At 33.5% G+C, this 19,094-nt stretch overlaps 1 non-coding gene across 1 annotated transcript; it reads right to left on the bottom strand.

Annotated features, from left to right (window-relative positions):
• Window positions 1-477: 477 nt before the first annotated feature.
• On the bottom strand, window positions 478-551 carry Trnan-auu. The gene has a single exon. It is a non-coding gene; the product is annotated as a tRNA-Asn (tRNA).
• Between the last annotated feature and the right edge of the window lie 18,543 nt (window positions 552-19,094).

The raw sequence follows: 19,094 nt of genomic DNA, 5'->3' as shown, positions 1-19,094 counted from the left end.
CGTCATAACTAATATTGAATGAAATCAACTGAATCTAAATTCAATCAGCCTAGAGGAAAGTAATAATGTGCGTACTGGAAAAAGGATTAGTTTAAGCACACTGCCATTCGGTATTCCCGAATATGAAGTAAACTAGAGGGTTGGACACATCAATATGCCCTATATGAGATATATTTCTGCAGAACTTCCGATGCAATTCTATGCTCGTGATTAGTGGATGCAAGGTAGTTTGGGACATCTGCTGTATTGTATAAAAGATAAGAGAAATATTTCAAGCACACTACGTTGCCGTAGTTTAACCCTTTCAATTAAGTTCAATTAACATGATAGATGCATTCTTAAAAAATCTTAAAATCATGGAAAAATTTTAAGATAAAATTATAAATCCGATTATGTTTACTGGCCTAATTGCCCAAATTACTTATTTCAATTAATTATTCTTTTTATGTAAGGTCTTGGCTGAGATGAAAAATTTAGTGTCACGAGCGGGATTCGAACCCACGACCTTCGGCTCAATACGCCGCTGCTCTAACCACTTGAGCTATCGTGACATCGAAGTCTTCTTATTCTTTATATTTTTCGTTTCTGGTTGGGAAGTTATCTGAATTCAGCCTGAAAATATTATTATTCTTTTATTCTGTGATCTGCTGGCTTTGATAATAGTTTGGCCTAATTCGCCTATTGTAACTGGATTGGCTAAGATCATAACATTACGATAAAATCGTTTGAAGAATGGTTTCTATTCTATTCTTTTTCAATATTGTAATGTGTTAAACTGTATACGAAAATAATATCATTGATAAAAAAGAAAATTTAGAAATAGAAATTTTAGAAATTTTATGGAGCTAATAAATACTAAAACTTGTCCTTGACGTCGTCCTGTTCAATTTGTTTATGCTAATTTTGCCACTAAAAAAGCACAAGTTCTACATAGATTTAATTGCTTTATTGTTAAATACAATTAATTAAACCTATCCCACTGTAATAAGCATTTCAATCAAGATGGCTACGGATAGGTTGTTGTTTATGCAAAAATATCCAATAATTCCGATTTGATTGGAGCTCCGGATAACTTCTATATTACTACTAAATCGCAACACAAAAGTATAAAATCACAAAGTATAATTACTTTAAAAACACCATAATTACCATGTTTTTGTAAAATTTTGATCAACTTCATCGCAGATGTAATGTAATATTTAAAATAAAAATTGTTACAATTGTTACTGATGTTCATCACATTGTAAATCGAGTTAAGGCGTACAGGATTGCGATGTTAAAGATGGAATGAGTTTAAACATGTTCTCGAGAGTGTGAAGTAGGTCACAGATATTTTCTGGTTTTCCTGACGAAAAGTATACTAAGTTGGCCTTGTGTGCGAGATGGACGAGGAACCCTGGCTTTGCCCCTTTGGTCGACATATGTTGCCCCTGTAACCCTTGTTTTCCTTACCCTCCGACAAGCAACACGAAAAAAATGTTACCAAGGAGAAAGGCAAAACGCAATTTGAGCCTCTTTCGTTCTGATGGCGTTAGATAGTAAAACAGCTTTTTATTACCCATATGAAAAAACGAAAAAAACCAAATGACTCAATCCACGACATCATTTAACATTGATGAACCCTTGGCCAGGACCCATGAAGGATTAACTTTAAATTTATGACTTTGGATATGATACTAGTCCTAACTTTCCCAGTCACTTTTGATATTCAAACTTCCCAGTATCAATTTAGTAGACAGTTAAAAAACTTCCGCCTACATCTCCGACCTAAAAGTTCGATAAAGTCAGATCTAAATCCTTTTTATCGTCCAAGGACTTCGAGGACATTTAAAACTTGGCGAGTATAATCTTGATTTAAATAAGTGCTATTATCTCTCAAGTTTCTCGGAGTCCATTCAATGATGCATGACCACGGTTTGCGGTAAATTTAATTCAATTATTAGCGGTCAGCATCAAGTCACAGATAATAAATTCGTATGAAAAATTAATGGTACATAAATGATCATGGATTGTTAAAACCAAGAAAGTTTTAGCTACATTATTTTCATCTAATACAATAGGCTTAAATAGGTTACTTATCATTAAAGAAGGAAAATTCAATGTAAGTAGATAAACTTCTAATAAAAAATATTTTTTTAACCATGTAAGGTTTTTATTCGCCGGAGCATTCCGCTGTAACGAATAGAGGGTACAACCCCGTTTTAAGCGAGGACCCGGATGTGCTAGGTGGTTGGTCTCGGGGGCTGTCGCACCATGTAACGAAGATTGCTAGATGTACACTAATAAAAGGCCAAAAAAAATCATTGGAAAGGCAAAGAAAATGAGAGAAAAAATAATTCTTAATATTAAAAAAATTATATTCAGGGGGTTTTTGTGGTGATAAAAGAGAATTTAGATTTCGTTTAACGCTAATAAAACCTATTTTAACTTAGCTTAACAATGCATCATTAATTGGTGACTGAGTGATTTATTAACGTGAATTAAATTGTTTTGGCAAGAAACGAAGCTTATATTCGTTTGTTTTGGACCCTAACTATTTTTTGGGGAAAATCAAAAAAACATTTATATTAAATTGCCTTCCAATTTTTTTTTTCAAAAATCACAAAAATGGTTTAGAACGACTAGTCTTATACACTAGATTTTTTACAACGGCACGAAACTTTATAACCTCCTTGGTAAATAAATTATAACTGGAGAAATAAAATAGAACGTTGGAATAGTTTTTTTATTTAATTTCATTCTTATTTGTCTCACTTATTACGACACAAAATCAAAACCTCAGGCTGGGAGATGAGGTCTTCTATTTATGAACTTGTTTTAAAACAAATTTTTGGCCTGCTTTACTGATAAAGTTTTTCTCACCTCATTTCTTCTGCATGTTATGTTCTTATCCTATGTAAAAAAATCGACTTATACATATATAATAAGTCCTGATGCATACACATAAAAAGGAAGAAAACCATGTTACAAAAATTATTTAAAATACCTAACTTTTGAACACGTGCGTAATATTCTTTAGGCCTAGTACTACCAAAAATGTTTAATTGAAATCGGAGTTCACACGTCCGTCTTTTTATTAGTCCTTAAATTGTAAATTCTGACAGATTTCATGAAATATTACAAAAAATACTGCAATGTTTGAAAGTTCAGCTTAATCTTAAAAAAACTGTTCAATTTTTTTATTTTTTTTTTGGGGGGGGGGTTAGTAGGTTTTGATTGAAAAACAGATGATATACTAATAATTTGTGAGAGCCTGTATAATCTAATAAAATATTCCTTCATGAACAAACGACTCAATCCGAACACACACTTACATAAAATACATATACATTGTATGTTCTCTGTAAAACTGTACTGATACAATTGAGTAATTTTAAATTTAATGAGATTTCATCATTCAAAAATCACCATTTCTGTTTATTTCCATTACTTTAAAAAAAATTTGAATTACTCCTATGATAATAGTTCAATTTTGTATGGCGTTATTGGTGTTTATAGTATTATCTTGTGCTATCTTGAGCGTTTTGTTGGACATATAGTTTCACATCCAAACTATCAATAATGTGTGGATGAGTTTGTTGATAGTTAATTATGAATTTATGAAATTATGAACATTTATCCCTCGTAATTTCTAAAAGGAAAACCCTCGAAGAGTTCTAATTACCAAACGCTCGCTAATTTAATAATTAGGCATTTACAATTTTATTAAATCAAATTATTGATAAATTTCAAACGGCTCAAAGTTACATTAATTAATTATGTAAATCGTGAAAAGTTTTCAAAATTACAAGCATAAAAGCCGTTTAAATACGAGACGGATCACTTTATACTAGGAATAAAAACGATAATTGTGCAAGTAAAAAAGTCGACAAACTCTACTTTTTCAAACTAGAATAATTAATTGTAAAGTTTTCCAGGTCGCATTTTTCATACTTTTTAATTTAGGTTTGCAGAGAAGGCGGTCTTACTTCTGAGAGAAATTGCATAAAGGAGCACTTAGGAGAGACAAACACATTACGCCGTCGACGAAATGAGACCTTTGTTTAATTCAGTTTCAGGGATTGCCAAGGATGTGTATGACGGTAATTTTAATCGAGTCGTTTGCCGCTGCGTCCGTACTATGCAGATTGAGAAAAGCAGATGGCAAGGTGGCCGTTTGAGAAATTATGCGCCAAAGGGGCGAGGGGCAGAGCGGGTGTTGTCACATAGGGTCAGATTCTCTCTCGTTGACTAAGCAAAACTCACCTAAATACAACTACTTTACAAAAGGCATAACAGTCAGGGCATGTACATTTAACTGAGTACGCTCGACCGCTAGAGTCAAAAATAGTGCCAAGCTTTAAACACGGCGCTGTTATCTTTTATTGAGTAGCACGGCCGAGATTAACAATTCCGTTTTACATATAAAAATAATTTCATTTTACAATCCTTTCCTGCACTTTTTTCAAAGCTTCCGAGAGTAAATTATAGCCGCTTAACTATTGTGCCCTGCAATTTCTCAAGGAAATGACACGAAACTACAATGAAATTAATTTTCAATACACACATGTAGTATACCAGTTATGCTGTGAAGAAAATTTACATGACTTACGTTATTTATTACCCAGCCAATCAAACCTAATACATTAAATCCGCAGTTAGTCATAATAAACCGTAAATTTTAGTCGTATGCAACGGGTTTATAGGCTGACGTGAGTGTAAAATCGTATAAATGAGACTGTATTAAACAAAATTCTTCTTTATCAATATTCCACAGTGGCCCATTATTAAGAAATCAAACTAGTTACAGTAGACCATTGACACAGATTCATAATAAATCTATCGTGATGAACAATGTAACACTTTTTACCAGCCATAATCATTCGCAAAGGAACCATGGTAATTATTTAATAACTAATAATTAATTAAGAAAAAAATGAAAAATATGATTTATCAAGAATAGCAAAGCCGCTGTAGTAAATTGACTAAAATAAAAAAAGGTTCGGTCAATCCGTGGGCTGTAAAGAAAATGAAAAAGAGAAAGAATGATCTTAAAATAATTAGGCTACACTTGTCTCACATGGCTATCTTCTGGCACCACTACAGTGCCCCTAATGTAATGAGCCAGTGACAGACCGTCTCCTGGTAATGGACTGTAATGTTTTACAAATTAATACAGCTCGGTGTGGCCTACCCTCCACATGGGAAAAAGCCATAATGCATTGCAATGATTATCGGGAAAACTTATTTGAATATCGAATAGTGATGAATGCATATACTCTAATTTAGTTTGCCACTTCACATATTTCATGGCGTATTACGGTTGTATGTAATTCTAAGGGAGAATGTTGGTTGAATGAATTTGATTGAAAACTCAACAGAGTATCCAAATAGCTTGACAGCCTGGTACCTCGGTTTAATTATTGGTGCATGGTATGATTGAGGAGTAACCATTGGCGGAATACTGAGTACACCGATGGCCTCTATATTTTTTCAAATATAAATGGTTTAGTATGTAAATTCGTGTGAAAGATTGACAAATAACTGTATTTATCTGCGAGAATTATAAAAGTGTGGGCAGGTATAGTGTTCTAGGTTTTTGTGTGAGTGATTATCGGTTATTTTCGGAATACCATGGTAGCCCGTCATGTAGTATGCTTCTTTTTTGTGGAATAATATATTTATGCAAAAAGTGATGTGATAAAATGTGAAGGGTACGGGGGGTACAAGATACAAGGGTCCCATGACTAAGGAGCTATCAGATAAAAAATGCAGACGATAAAAATGGCAGAGGAGAATAATGCAGAAGAGAAACAAGTGAAAACATGACTGAGAGCCGACTATGATCTTGCTGTAAGTCGGAAAAAAAGATTATTATATACAGGATGGATTGAACTTACGTTCCCCTCCCTTATTTTTGTATTTGGGCGGTTTTTTTAAATAATTACACACGGAAACCTTATTTTATTGTGTAGTTTCTCATTGATCTAACTCCCAGAATAGCGAAATACGACTAGGAGCGTAACTATTTCGAATGGCAAGATGCGCATCAATAATTTTTTGTAATTTTTCTATTTGAAATAATTAAGATTCTATTCGTATACCGCTATCCCAGAGAGTTAGATCAAAACTTTTGGGCTCATAAGAAACTTAATTTTAAAAAAAGTCAAATTTTAAGTGTCCAGGGATTTTTCCCAAAAACACTACAATAAAAAAATGGGGAGAGACCAGAACTCACCCTGTATATAACATGTTGGGTGAAGTGTCCAAATTTCATTTAAATGACTACATTTTTAAGGTTTCAAAATTGACTAGTCTTAATACGCTAATATTCCTCATTTTCTGATATGCAAATTAAGTAAGATTAGAGTTTTTTTAATTAGAAAAAATTAAAAGGCTTTTTTTTAGCATTTCCTCTACTTTGGAGAATAGCAATTTATATTCCCGGATTCATCAGGTATTTTATGAAAGTTAGCAAAAACCTTTCAAAATTGGTTTAGAAAAACACTACATACTGCAAATCCTTTTAACTTAAATCATTTGTAAACTGTACATATCAAAATGCATAATTCAAATATGGTTGTTATGGTAGCTATCCGGATAAATTATGGTGGGAGCCAAAATTTCCAATATTGTAAGTAGATGTTGAATTTTTTACGTTTAAATTATTAAAAGTAAATTCAATCCCCTGATGAAACGGATACATTGCGAAGCCTGACTAAGAAACTGGTTTTCTTTCTTTCAAATTCGCCTATTACATATTATAATTACATAATCTATATAATTGCCTTAATTTTTATAATTATGTATCATTGTAATATTAAGGCTAATATCACATCAATTTATTTTTAAAAAAACCATTCATACATTTTTAGTTATATTTCTCTTTATTTGTCCGATAAACGTCATTTAGAATTGGATCATAAAACTATCGCATGAAGTAAAGCAGGCGGAACGATGTTATTTAAGCTTGCGATGTGGCATTGTGTGATCCGTGAGTAAATGAACTGTTGACAACGGTTTGATCGAAATTGATGATCTCCAGTACGTCTATCTTCCCTGTTCGTTCATCCGTTTTGGCATTATCATCAGCGAGAGTCGGGCCGCTCCATTAAAAAGCCATATAATGTAATGATATTACGTGATATACGTGATAAAAAAATAAGGAAGGGAGTTTAATATAAAGTGAGCCTAGTTTAAAAGAACGAAGGAGGGAGGTAAATTGACCTTATGCACGTTTCACCTGAAGCTGCAAACCTGGAAATGAAGCGTGCAGGGTACTTGCACCAGGGCCAACAGCTACGTATCTGTGTTAAAACTTGTCGATTAGCAAAGATTATTACTACATTTTTTCGTTTTTCTTTTTACATAATATATATTTCCTTAACCATAATATATATTATTTAACAAGCAGCAGTTGTACATTACTATTCAAAACCATAAAACCGTCTCCTCCTCAAAAAAAGATTGATTAAAAAACAAATAATAGGTAACTAAAATAAATATACATTATTACAATGTTTCATATGAAATTTCCAATGTTAATTTAATTGCAATTGAGTTCCCCTGTTAACCTAGTTCTCTATTTACATGCTCTCACTACTAGGCTAACTTAATAAAATCAGGTTCCTCTCAATCCCTCCCTTTCACGCTGATTAATTACATTCATTCCAATAAATTAACATAAACTCCACCCAGACACAACAAAAACACACATAAGAGCTATACAATTAAAAATCCCTACAGGCCTGAGGTATCCGAGCGATCTGTGACAAACCGCTGCCATACTCCAAGACTACGCACAGATACATGCCAAAATATTGACTACATACGTCATAGTCAATATTTTGGCTAAAGCTTGATAACCTTCTACAATTGAAAAGGTGCTCTGCCGTTATTCTATCCTTGCATAATGGGCATCTACGGGGGCGCTTTTCTGCCAGGAGTTGCTCGTGTGTTATTCTTGTATGACCAATGAGTAGTCTTGTCAGTATGGCCAAATGGAAAAACTTTTGAGCACAGCGGGTTTTCCATTGTTCTTTTACAACATTTCAAACTAATAGCTTTAAATCCTCTGTAAAACTGACATTCAATGAGTTAAAACATAAATAAAATCGATGTTGGTTTAAACAATTATGTACCCCGAATTATATTAATAGTTTAACATATATAACTGCTCTTCCATCAATTTTCAAATTTGGGATAGCCTTAGACTGGGGCTTCCCAAATTGTGGTCCGTAACTCCTTGGGGGTCCGCCGATCCCTAACCGCGGCGAATTAGAGAAAAAATAATAATTACAAAAATAAACGTAGAATGAATAAACAATAAAACTAATAACAATGAGTACTGAAAACGAAAGATTTTTTTTTTTTTTTTTTTTAATTAGTGTGCGGTTGGATACGTGAGGAGTAGTCAAGAATGAGGTAGTTTAGGAACCTTGACCGCACGAATCCAACGAATAGTTATTTACTTTCATTTATTCAGTCTACGTTGCACACGTAAGCAAAGTAGGGTAAGTGAACGGACGGGACTTCCTAGGAATTTCGTTATTGATGTTTGGGGGGGTGTCATTACCGGTTCGTTAACCGGGAACTGCTGCACTACCTATTTGTGTCATTCTCATTGATCAGTTATTTACCCCGGTATGGATGTGGGTGAAGTCAGGTTCTCTAAGGAAGAACGCAGTTTCTCCACAGCCAGGAAACCGCTCAATTAGAACTGATGAGGCGGAAGGACAACCTTCCAATGAGGACATTTCTAACGACAAGCCAAAGAATATCCTTAAGATGAAGCACCTCAGCAAAATCCAGCATACTAAAGCTCTATAAGTCTCCGAATAGATGCAGCTCAAACAGCTAGTGGAAGTAGAATATCTTAGATTTGGGGTTTATAGAGTCTAACGAGAGTAAAAATCAGTGTGTGAATGCGCGAGTCCTTCCAAACAGTTCAACGTTTCTAGTAAAATTGCGTCTTCACACACCCAAAACAACAGATTGCTTTTTTCATGAGGAAATGCACTGAACTAGCTGCTTCTCAAACCTTAATTAAAACTCATACAAAAACTGTTAATGAACTCAATAAAATCGTCTTATATGATAAGTTATCGAGTGGCAAATACAGGTAAAGCTTATATTATCGCTGAAACCGTCATAAAACTGAGTGTTAACGATATTATAATTGAATGCTTGACGAAATAGCAGTAAAGCATATGTTCGGTGTCATAATCAAACAATATTATCAAAAGACGGATTCTTGATTTATCAAATAATGTGAGAGAATAGCTGGTTTCTCACATCCGACACAATTCATTTTCCCCCAAATCGACGAATCAACTGATGTAGCGGGGTAGGCTATTTTATTGGCATTTGTCCCGCAACAGGTGCCGAAATATTCCGTTAGTGGACGATTTTTGTACAACTAAAGAATTTCCATGGTCTAATTGCATTGACGTGTGCAAAGATGTTGCAAAAGCAATGACTGGCCGATCGATCGGAGTGGATACTAAAATAAATGATAAATCTAATAAATACTTATAACTAATAACTGCTTTAGCAATGAAACAAATGCCAGCCTCTTTTGAGAATGTTTTGGATGAGTCTGTTCAAATTACTAATTATATCAAGTCGCGACCATTGAAGCCAAGATTTTTGACAATACTATGTGGTCAAACCGTTTTCAATTTAGACAAAGCCAACCAGTCTATATTCAAGTGTATACGAATGTTTGATAGACATTATTTCAAACTCCACCCTGAAATCTACTACCGAGTCCGATATTTACCCCATTTTTGGGTCCGTCAGATAAACAAAAAATATCAACAGTTTGTTGAAAAAACAAAACGTGTTCTTCTTCCATTTGTCACAAATTACCTACACTTTTCTAACTATACAGCCACCAAAACTAAATACTGTAGGTGTCTAGATGCTGTAACCAACATACGTCTCCAGCAACCAAAAATTAAACTCAACATATCCAAATTGTGCAGACTAAAACAACCTCACCCTTCACATTAATTCATTAATCAACAATGTTCAAATGATTACTTTTGAATTTGGCTAGAGGTTTACTTACCCATAGAAGATTCGGTTCTGTCCAATTTGTTTTTTGTATTCCAGATTTTGTACATAAATCTAACGTTTGTTTACATAGTGATATCCCCCTCCATAACCTAATTAGGAATGAACTGGTTAATTTACAAAACTTTAATTTACTACATACTTATAAGTATCCGATTTTAAATATTTGAATGAGACGAGTCCGCTCTCGATTTTGTTCTCTGAAATGTGCCCGCTGGCTAAAAATTTGGGAGCCCTGCCTTATAGTGTAGTTTGATTAGTCTGGATCAAGGGGAATTTGTCTTTAGATTTTATCCCTTGGACCGAAGCCAGAACACAGGTGCATTTTGGTGGGCTCTCGCGCGAAACGATTCGGTTATCCATTTAGAAGGCGTGCCAAGAAACACTTTTGCTGAATACAGGTAAACCTTATTCCTCTGAAGATTGCAAGACAGATGTTCATCAGATTGAATCTTTTGGGAGATGACTCGGAGGTCTTCATACAACCAGGAAGAGTAAGACTGCCACCTTTAAAGTATAAAAAGTGAGGAGCAGAATAAGCAATTGTGTAGATTCCAAGGGGTCAATTTAACATTTTACAACCCCAAACTTAGCATAAAGTCAGAACATATTGAAAACAATCTCGTTCAGGAAGGTTGTAAAAATTTTATGTTTGTTAAATTACTGAGGTTTTATTTTTTGAATAATGCAGTAATCAACGACTTCCTTTGTGATTCATACCAGTGGTTGTTAACGGGGCGAAGAAAAGTAAGGCGCTCTGGAAACATATACAATGGGGCTGGTAGGTACTTCGTGCATTTCGTGACTGAACCATTATTAATTGCTTTTATGCGAACAACTCCCGTAATTCACCACCCGGTGTGGCCGAAAATGCCCAAGGATAAATAAAAGGATAGGCTCACCGGCAAAGGAGTACAATTTTCGGTAAACATAACACCCACAGAGATTACATACATGTTGAGAACGTGTTCAACCGTTTAATTGCGTACAATAAATTAACAAAGCTAAAACTGAACGATCTATTGAATTGCCTAAATTAATAATTTAGGGCTCCCATGTTAAACCGACTGTTTGCAAAATACATTATTATATCGTATGTCACATTACATTCGTCAGCCAACACCCCTCTTCAAAATAAATAATTATACATTTCTATTAGAAAACAAGTTAAGTTTTAGTTCATAATCACAGGAAAGATTTGAGAAAGATTCGAACGAAAATGAAACTATCGGGTTGTCCGGAAAATAATGCAGGATTTTAAGTTTTCATTAAAAAAAATCTATATAAAATATTCTGTTTACGTTTACAGGATTACTCATTTGTATGAATGTCAACACTTATTAATCCTCTTCCAAATGATATTGTTTGTTTACCTCTGTAGCATTCCGCTACTTGGAAATAATTCAGTCATCCTTATAATGTCAAAGCGAGAATTTCGTACGATTTTCTTTTACGAGTTTAAACTCGGCCGAAGCGGAGCCCAAACGGCTAGAAACATTAACCAAGTCTGGGGCGAGGGTTGGGTTAATGAGTGCACTGTGCAAAGGTGGTTTAAAAAATTTCAGGAGGGAGATTTCAGCCTTGAAGATGAAGAAGGTCGTGGAAGGCCTTCCTCTCTTAATGATGATGTTCTGCGATCAGTGGTGGAAGAAAACCCCAAAACAACTGTTCGAGAACTTGCAGAGCAACTCAAAGTCAGTAAAACGACCGTCGCTGACCACCTCAAGGCGATTGGAAAAGTGAAAAAACTCGAAAATTGGGTTCCACACTCATTAAACGATCGCCAAAAAATCAGCGCTTTGATGTTTGTGCATCACTTCTTTGTCGAAACAAAAATGACCCATTTCTGGCCAGAATTGTTACATGTGACGAAAAGTGGATTCTCTACGATAACACTAGACGTTCTGGACAAAGGAGAAGCTCCAAAGCCCCCAACTCATCAAAAAAAGGTAATGGTTACGGTATGGTGGGCTTCATTTGGTTTAATACACTACAGCTTCTTAAATCCTGGCGAAACCATCAATGCTGAATCATACTGTAACCAAATTAATACCATGCATCAGAAATTGGCAGTAATGAAGCCCTCTTTGGTCAATCGGAAAGGGCCCATTTTGTTGCATGACAACGCTCGACCACATGTGTCACGTGTAACGTCACAAAAATTATTGGAGCTTGGCTATGAAACTTTGCCTCACCCACCCTACTCTCCGGACCTCTCGCCTACTGACTACCATTTTTTTAGACACCTGGACCACTACTTACAACACATAATATTCAAAAATCAAACGGAACTGGAAAATGCATTTATTGACTTTATCAATTCTAAAAATTCTGAATTCTACTCAGACGGAATTAATAAGTTACCAACACGTTGGGAGAAATGTATTGAGAGTATGGGAAATTATTTTGATTAAAGAACATTGCTTTAAAGTAACTAGTTTCTTTTTTTTTGTTTAATACCAAAATCCTGCATTATTTTCCGGACAACCCAATAGTTTCCTGAAGAAATTTTAAAAGGATTAAGTATATCCGATATTTATAAGATCAAGGATATAAGATTTTTAGGATCAAAGCGATGTATCTTAAAATTGGATTTTCTACTTGACCTATCAACAAACTTTCTGAAATGTCCGAAATCGTCGGTGACAGATTTTCTTTATAAATGTTTCTAATTGAGGTAAAATAGTACAAATTAACTTTTTATTCTGTTTACCAAGTAGATTACAGTTGTAGGTTTATACAGTGATTTGTTTTAAACAGCCCTGACACTGAGTTTTAAACCATTTGAGAACGTGTCAGTTTTTTAATATTATTTTTACAATTCCATCTCGCTATACACGCCAAATCCAGGAATTCGGACTTATCTTTACAAAGCCAACATGAATTTTGGATCAAAACCCAACTTGTTCAGAATTGGTCACTGGGGTGCGGGTTCTATGACGCCCTCGGTACAGTTGAGGTTAAAAGTTTCTGTCCCCAGGGCCACAAGACCTCTGTGGTCACTGTAAATCAACCTAATCCTAAACATAGGCAAACCGGACCGACCTTCCCACCACTTGGTCTACACTCCGCATTCACATTCCTACCGCAACTTCCTATTGTTTACAATTCCATACTCTATGTACTTTAAATCTGTTGATTCTTTCATGTTTTTGTTTGGTAATTGGTAAGCAAAAGATCTGTTTGTTGATTTTCTTTTGAAAAGAATCATCCATGTGCAATTAATAACACTAATATGTATGAACTAATACTAAATTTCGTCAAATCTTAAAAATGTGTAACATAAAATTAATATAAACAAATCGAGTTGAACAAAAATGCAGTAATGACCTCATTTTAATGATATTTTTATTGATTAAATAGGCATGTACAATTATAATATTTTTATACAGCCAGAACTTAGAAGAGAAACGGTGTAAGATAGAATTGATTAACAATAAACACTAAATAAATACTAGCCCGAGGTGCAATTTTAATTAAACCTATAAAATATATAATAAACATTTCATTACCTTTTGATGGCTACAACAATATATTTTCTTATTTCCAGAATATATACTCTATTATAGGGGCGTCAGTATCCACAAACAGGTTAGAAATTTTAAAACCACTGTTATAAAATAAAAGATGGCCAAAATTTCTACAACTCACAAACTTCTCTTTTTAAGTTTACAAGACTAAATTGTGCAATTAACTAGTTTTCTTGATTGAAATATTCGTGAGGGGATATTCGTATTTTAAAATGATAATATGCCAGAAAAAGTGTTAAAATTGGAATTGGTGCAGCTAGTAATAAGTAGTAGTAAGAGAGGGAAAGGGAGAAAGAAAGAAAGAAAGAAATAGAGAGAGAGAGAGGGGGGAGAGGAAACAAGCGTGAAAGAGGGTGAGAAAAGCTGAAAGTGAGAGTAAATTTGAAAAAAGATAGAAAGTTTGTCTGTGAGAGAGCGAAAAGGATTTTGAAGAGGTGCAAAGAACATTAACCTTATTATATAGGGAAAATCAATTACATCTCAACTAAAATTCCATCACTCAATCATGCATTCATCATGCAAAAACTATTAAACGATTTATACAGACAAAAACAATATGAACAAGGGAAAGGGGAGCTTGTGAGAAGAGGGAAAAAACTATTTATATAACAACGATGGTCTTCCCTTTTATAAAATACAAACAAAAAGATAAAAATTGCATTACGCTTTACCACGTGACTGTGTGATTATAAATATTTGTTAAATTAAGAAGGCTCCGATTTTTTCAGAATTAAATAATACTTATTTAATCAAAGCAAGTGTAACCAATAAACAAGAACTTGCATCTTTTTTGCGCAATTTAAAGTCGAGTTACTAAATGTTTAACCTGTAGTGGATTATTTCTTGAATTATTATTTCTTTTATAATTTTGTCTTAATTAATTGAAAATTTGTCCTTATATATGCAACGCAATAATATATTATATAAAACTCTGAAAATTGTTACTTAATAATAACCTACATTAAATAAAAAATTTAATCAAGTATACTTTTTATCTAATGTCTTGGTTTTGAAATTGGCTAAATACTCCGCTGCTGTAACCACTTGAGCTATCGTGACTTTGAACCATTCGGACATCACCTCCTCATCTCAACCACACCCATTCGAATTTTCCCTCTTTTTGCTATAATTTCAAATATCGTATAATCAAGATTCGATTCTCGGCGACTTATGAAGAGGCCAGGAGGAGCAGTTAAGCGAAGTAAGTACTGCTGTAATTATTATATTAATTCAAATATGTATTTATTGTAGTATTCATAATTTATCGTATTATTTATTGGTGGGTTCGAATCCCGCTGGTGCCGCTAGCTTTTTCATCTCTCCAATGTCTTAGATAAAAAGAGCAATTAGTTAAAATAATTGTGACTACTAAAAACACATATAACGTAAATAAAATTTGTACGAATTATGATAAAATTCGTATCTAATGACCAGAAGTAGTTTAATTTAAGTTAGGAATTGATTTGCGTGATCCTTCACAACGCATTATCTTAACAGGTATAAATAAATTCACAAAATTCGTAAACCGGAGCTGGGATGATCGACATCAGGATTAAAAGTGAATTTCAAAGACATTTCATTTACCGTTTAAATAGTTGGGTGACAAACTGACCAATTTGTTTTTATAACACGATGAAAATAAATTTCTACATTGAACGCGAGACATACGTACAATATTCAGAAGTTTTACGTTTTAAACCGCCGGTGAAGAATAGGTGCGGATTAGTGTTAACAGTTAAAAAATTACAATTGTAGTCTAGTGTTTAATTTCGGAAAGGAATGTGCCATTCTTTCAGAATCCCGCCTTCTCCATCTGGGCTGGGAATCATTCTGAAAAGATCCTATCTCAATAACAAACGAAAGTCTGAAGCTCTTAGGAAAATTGCAACCCACTTTCGGTCATATCGCTACAACGTGAAATAATTAAACAATTTAATTGGTAATTTTCCCTCGGTTCGTTATTCAATTTAATTTGTGCGCTTAATTTCTTTATTTCCTTGCGTTAAGTCAGTCATTATTTAAGTGATTGTTTAAAATTAAAACTTTTACCACGATGGAAAAAGTACATTCTAGTTATCTTTTGCTTTTATTTATTTAATTAATTTTTCTTTTCAAGTGCTATATCATCGTTTTATTACATCTCCCGTAAATCCATAATTTTAGTTATAAAATGTTAATTACAAGTAAACGTCGTTTGTCGCAAGATTTCTACACTAAAAAGATAACGATTAAATTTCAGAAGAACCGCTTGTTTTCTTTCCTATTTTATTTTTAACTTAACACTTCAATTGATTTAAATTGTATTGAACATTTCCTTTTGGAAGGAGAGTCTTGATTTTCTGGTTACGCATCCCACTTCAAAATTTTATCTTATTTCCACAATTTTTGTTCAAAGTTGTTCAAAGGGAGATTGAAAACGTGGCATTTTTAGGTAGCCAATTTTACAAAATCTATGCAGTCTAACAAAATTATTATTTTTTGTTTTATTTTCCATAGTACAATACGAATTAATAGTTCACTCATGGTTTTCAAAAAGTGAATCTTTCATTTTTGGTAAAGACCTACAATTCAGACACAATTTTAAACATTTCTTTTATTGAAATATTAATTCTCGACTCCTGTGTGCTTTGTAAATACGTTCTTGCTAAGATGCTCTGCTAATGTTATTCTTCAAAATGAAGAAACGAAGGCTTTTCGAGATGATTGTAACGAAAAGCGAAAAACCTATAGTGCACGAACTTCCTTGCAATATATATGCGTTACCCTCTGATTCCTCTTGAAGTATGAAGTTGATAGACGATATTTCAGTATGGAAGTTTTTGACATAGAATATACATAAAAGACGAGTTTCTTCAATCTTCGCAACGAAAGAGCGTTGCAAGTGCATCAATTCAAGTTCCAGCAAAACATATGATTTGATCTATCAATAACTTATTTGAAAAACTACTAATGCTCAGAACCTCATAGGACCAGTTTCATTAAGTGCTCGTATGACGTTAGTTTTATTTAACAAAATAAATATTTTGGCTTGAACAACGATCAATAATCCCTTTAAGACTATAAAGTATTTCTTAAAATGGTAGGGGGACAATTACGAAACAACTATTTTAAAAGAGGCTATATGAAAAATTTATTTAAGAATAAAAAATGTATAAAGTCTATTTGGGCAATGGAGACGTTGAGAATATGGCTCTAAATTTTAAGATTTTCCGTCCAATGCTTTTTAACACTGAAGATCACCGGACTTTATTTTTTTATTTTTAAGCGATAGACAGTTGACTAAAATGGCTATTGGGATAACGGGCCAAAAATGTTGTTCGTAAAACTTATACATATTTTTTTAGAATTGCCTGAGTTGAATAATACACTATATTATGCTCATGGCCAATGTTTGAAAAGACGGGAGGTCGATGAAATGGCTAGAGGGCATCGGCCATAAAAAAACTCTATTCTGTTATAATTTTTGTAGAAAAACTGCACTTATAAAATAAAACAATATAAGTGGGTGACTTCGATTATAAACGCGCGATTTAAACCCAACGGCTGTAATTGAAAGGAAGGCAATCTTTGTTTGGACACAATAAAACAATTAATTTTCGACTTAAATATTGACGGATATTAAATAAACTGGCTTAGTGATTATTTAGCTTTGGATTGTTTTTAGTTATACATTTAACTGTATTATCTATATCGCTGAAAATGTACCAAATACAGCATGAGAAAAACATCGACTCTCATTGGAAAAAGGTGAAGCTATACTATTTATGTTGATTTAATTTTCAGAAAAATATTTATTTGTTGTTTAGGGGACCATGGTGGTTAATGCATATTTATCCTTTTTACTCAGTAAAGAAGTAAGTGGTATTATAATCTGCCCAATCCTTGCTAGTCAGGACCTATCACACGCGTTTAAAAATGTAGGCAACTTTGGTACTTCAACGGTATGTAATTTAACAAAATGAGCAATAAAAAGATAGAAAAGGACCCTGCTGACATATTAACACACAGGCCAACCGTCATAATTTCCAAACAATTCAGACAGACTAAACCGGAAGGGAAACTATGAGCACTACATGGCCCCTGACTCCACAATAACCAGCCGAGTTTGAGCGTCCTACTCGTATTTGCCGCGATAGAGGTTTATGTTATATTTAAACGTTTATGTTCAAATCTCACCATAAACTAAGAAATTTTATGAGGATTGAATAAAATAAGTATAGTAAAATGGTTCCCCTACTCGTCCGCGACCCTACGTCATCTGTTCGACCTACCTGCGTGTCAGGAATTACTCCTGTTCATTTATCAGTTTCAGGCTTGACGTGATTCGACCTAGCAAGCGACGGTTTCAGGGTATAAGTAATACTGAAAAATATTGTAATGGATATATAAATTTACTCCATTCAGGATCCGGATCAGATTCTGCACAACTGTGTCATCAGCGAAGGAAGTAAAAATGGTGGAGGGGTGTAGTTATGATGCTAGAAGTAAAGAAAAGATACAGAGAAGGTCCTAGCACACTTCCCTGTGGCATTCCTACTCCCAGAAATATTCGTAGTAATTTGATCCTGACAAACTCGAAAGAAACGTTCAGTTAGATGGATTGTACAAAGTATTTGGAATGACTAATGTTGTAAAGGCCCTCAAATGTTGATGAGGAATCCAAAGCCTTTACAATTAAAACATAAAATATTCAAATTTTACATCAAATTAACAATCCTGTTTTAATGTTTTTTTTTATAAAATAAGACATTAGTCAAGCATTATTGTTAATATGAATGTTATACATATATTTCTTTACAGGAACCTTAAGCACCTGCACTCTGAATTAAACTGGCAGGGCGTAAGCGTTCTCCCGCATAAGAATTGAATATTAGAATATACATTTATTCCCTAAGAAGATTCGATTCTGCACCACACCATAACACTTGATATAACTAATAAAATAATCGTGAGCATTTTAAGAAAAAATGATAACGACTATAATGCAATATATAACATAGATGAATTTTCTAAGTCCATTATTTTGTTCTATTTTTTCATAATTGACTATTTACTATAATTAGTTGAGACCCTAACATTCAAAAAGCTATAAATAATCTGATCTTTATACTTACTTTTTTATTTGACAAAACATATATCTGAGCAATGGCACTTCCAACTTACCTAAAAAAAGGAAATTTGATCAATACAAATACACATTTAAATTACATTTTTTTTGGCTTTATTTGAATGTTTAATAAGTTACGTTTTGTTGATTGTGTGTCCTTGACTGAATTAAAAATCTTAACTTTTTAATTGAAACATAACTCAAGATTCGGGATAATTGTCTTATATAATTTAAGTTTTGTCTTTGAATTCTATCAAGCGCACGTTCCCTTCTCGGTGTCAAATATATAATTGTATCCCTTAATTGAATAACGAAACAGTTCATTTACAAAAGTTAGAAACAAGTAAAATTTGGAAAGTAAAATGTTACATGAGCATGTCAAGAGATTTAATGAAAGATTT

Source organism: Cimex lectularius, unplaced genomic scaffold, assembly GCF_000648675.2.
Source record: "Cimex lectularius strain Harlan isolate CLEC.00 unplaced genomic scaffold, Clec_2.1 scaffold293, whole genome shotgun sequence".
NCBI classification, from domain to species: domain Eukaryota; kingdom Metazoa; phylum Arthropoda; class Insecta; order Hemiptera; family Cimicidae; genus Cimex; species Cimex lectularius.
Note: the sequence above shows the minus strand (reverse complement) of the source record. Positions and strands in the feature narration are given on the sequence as shown.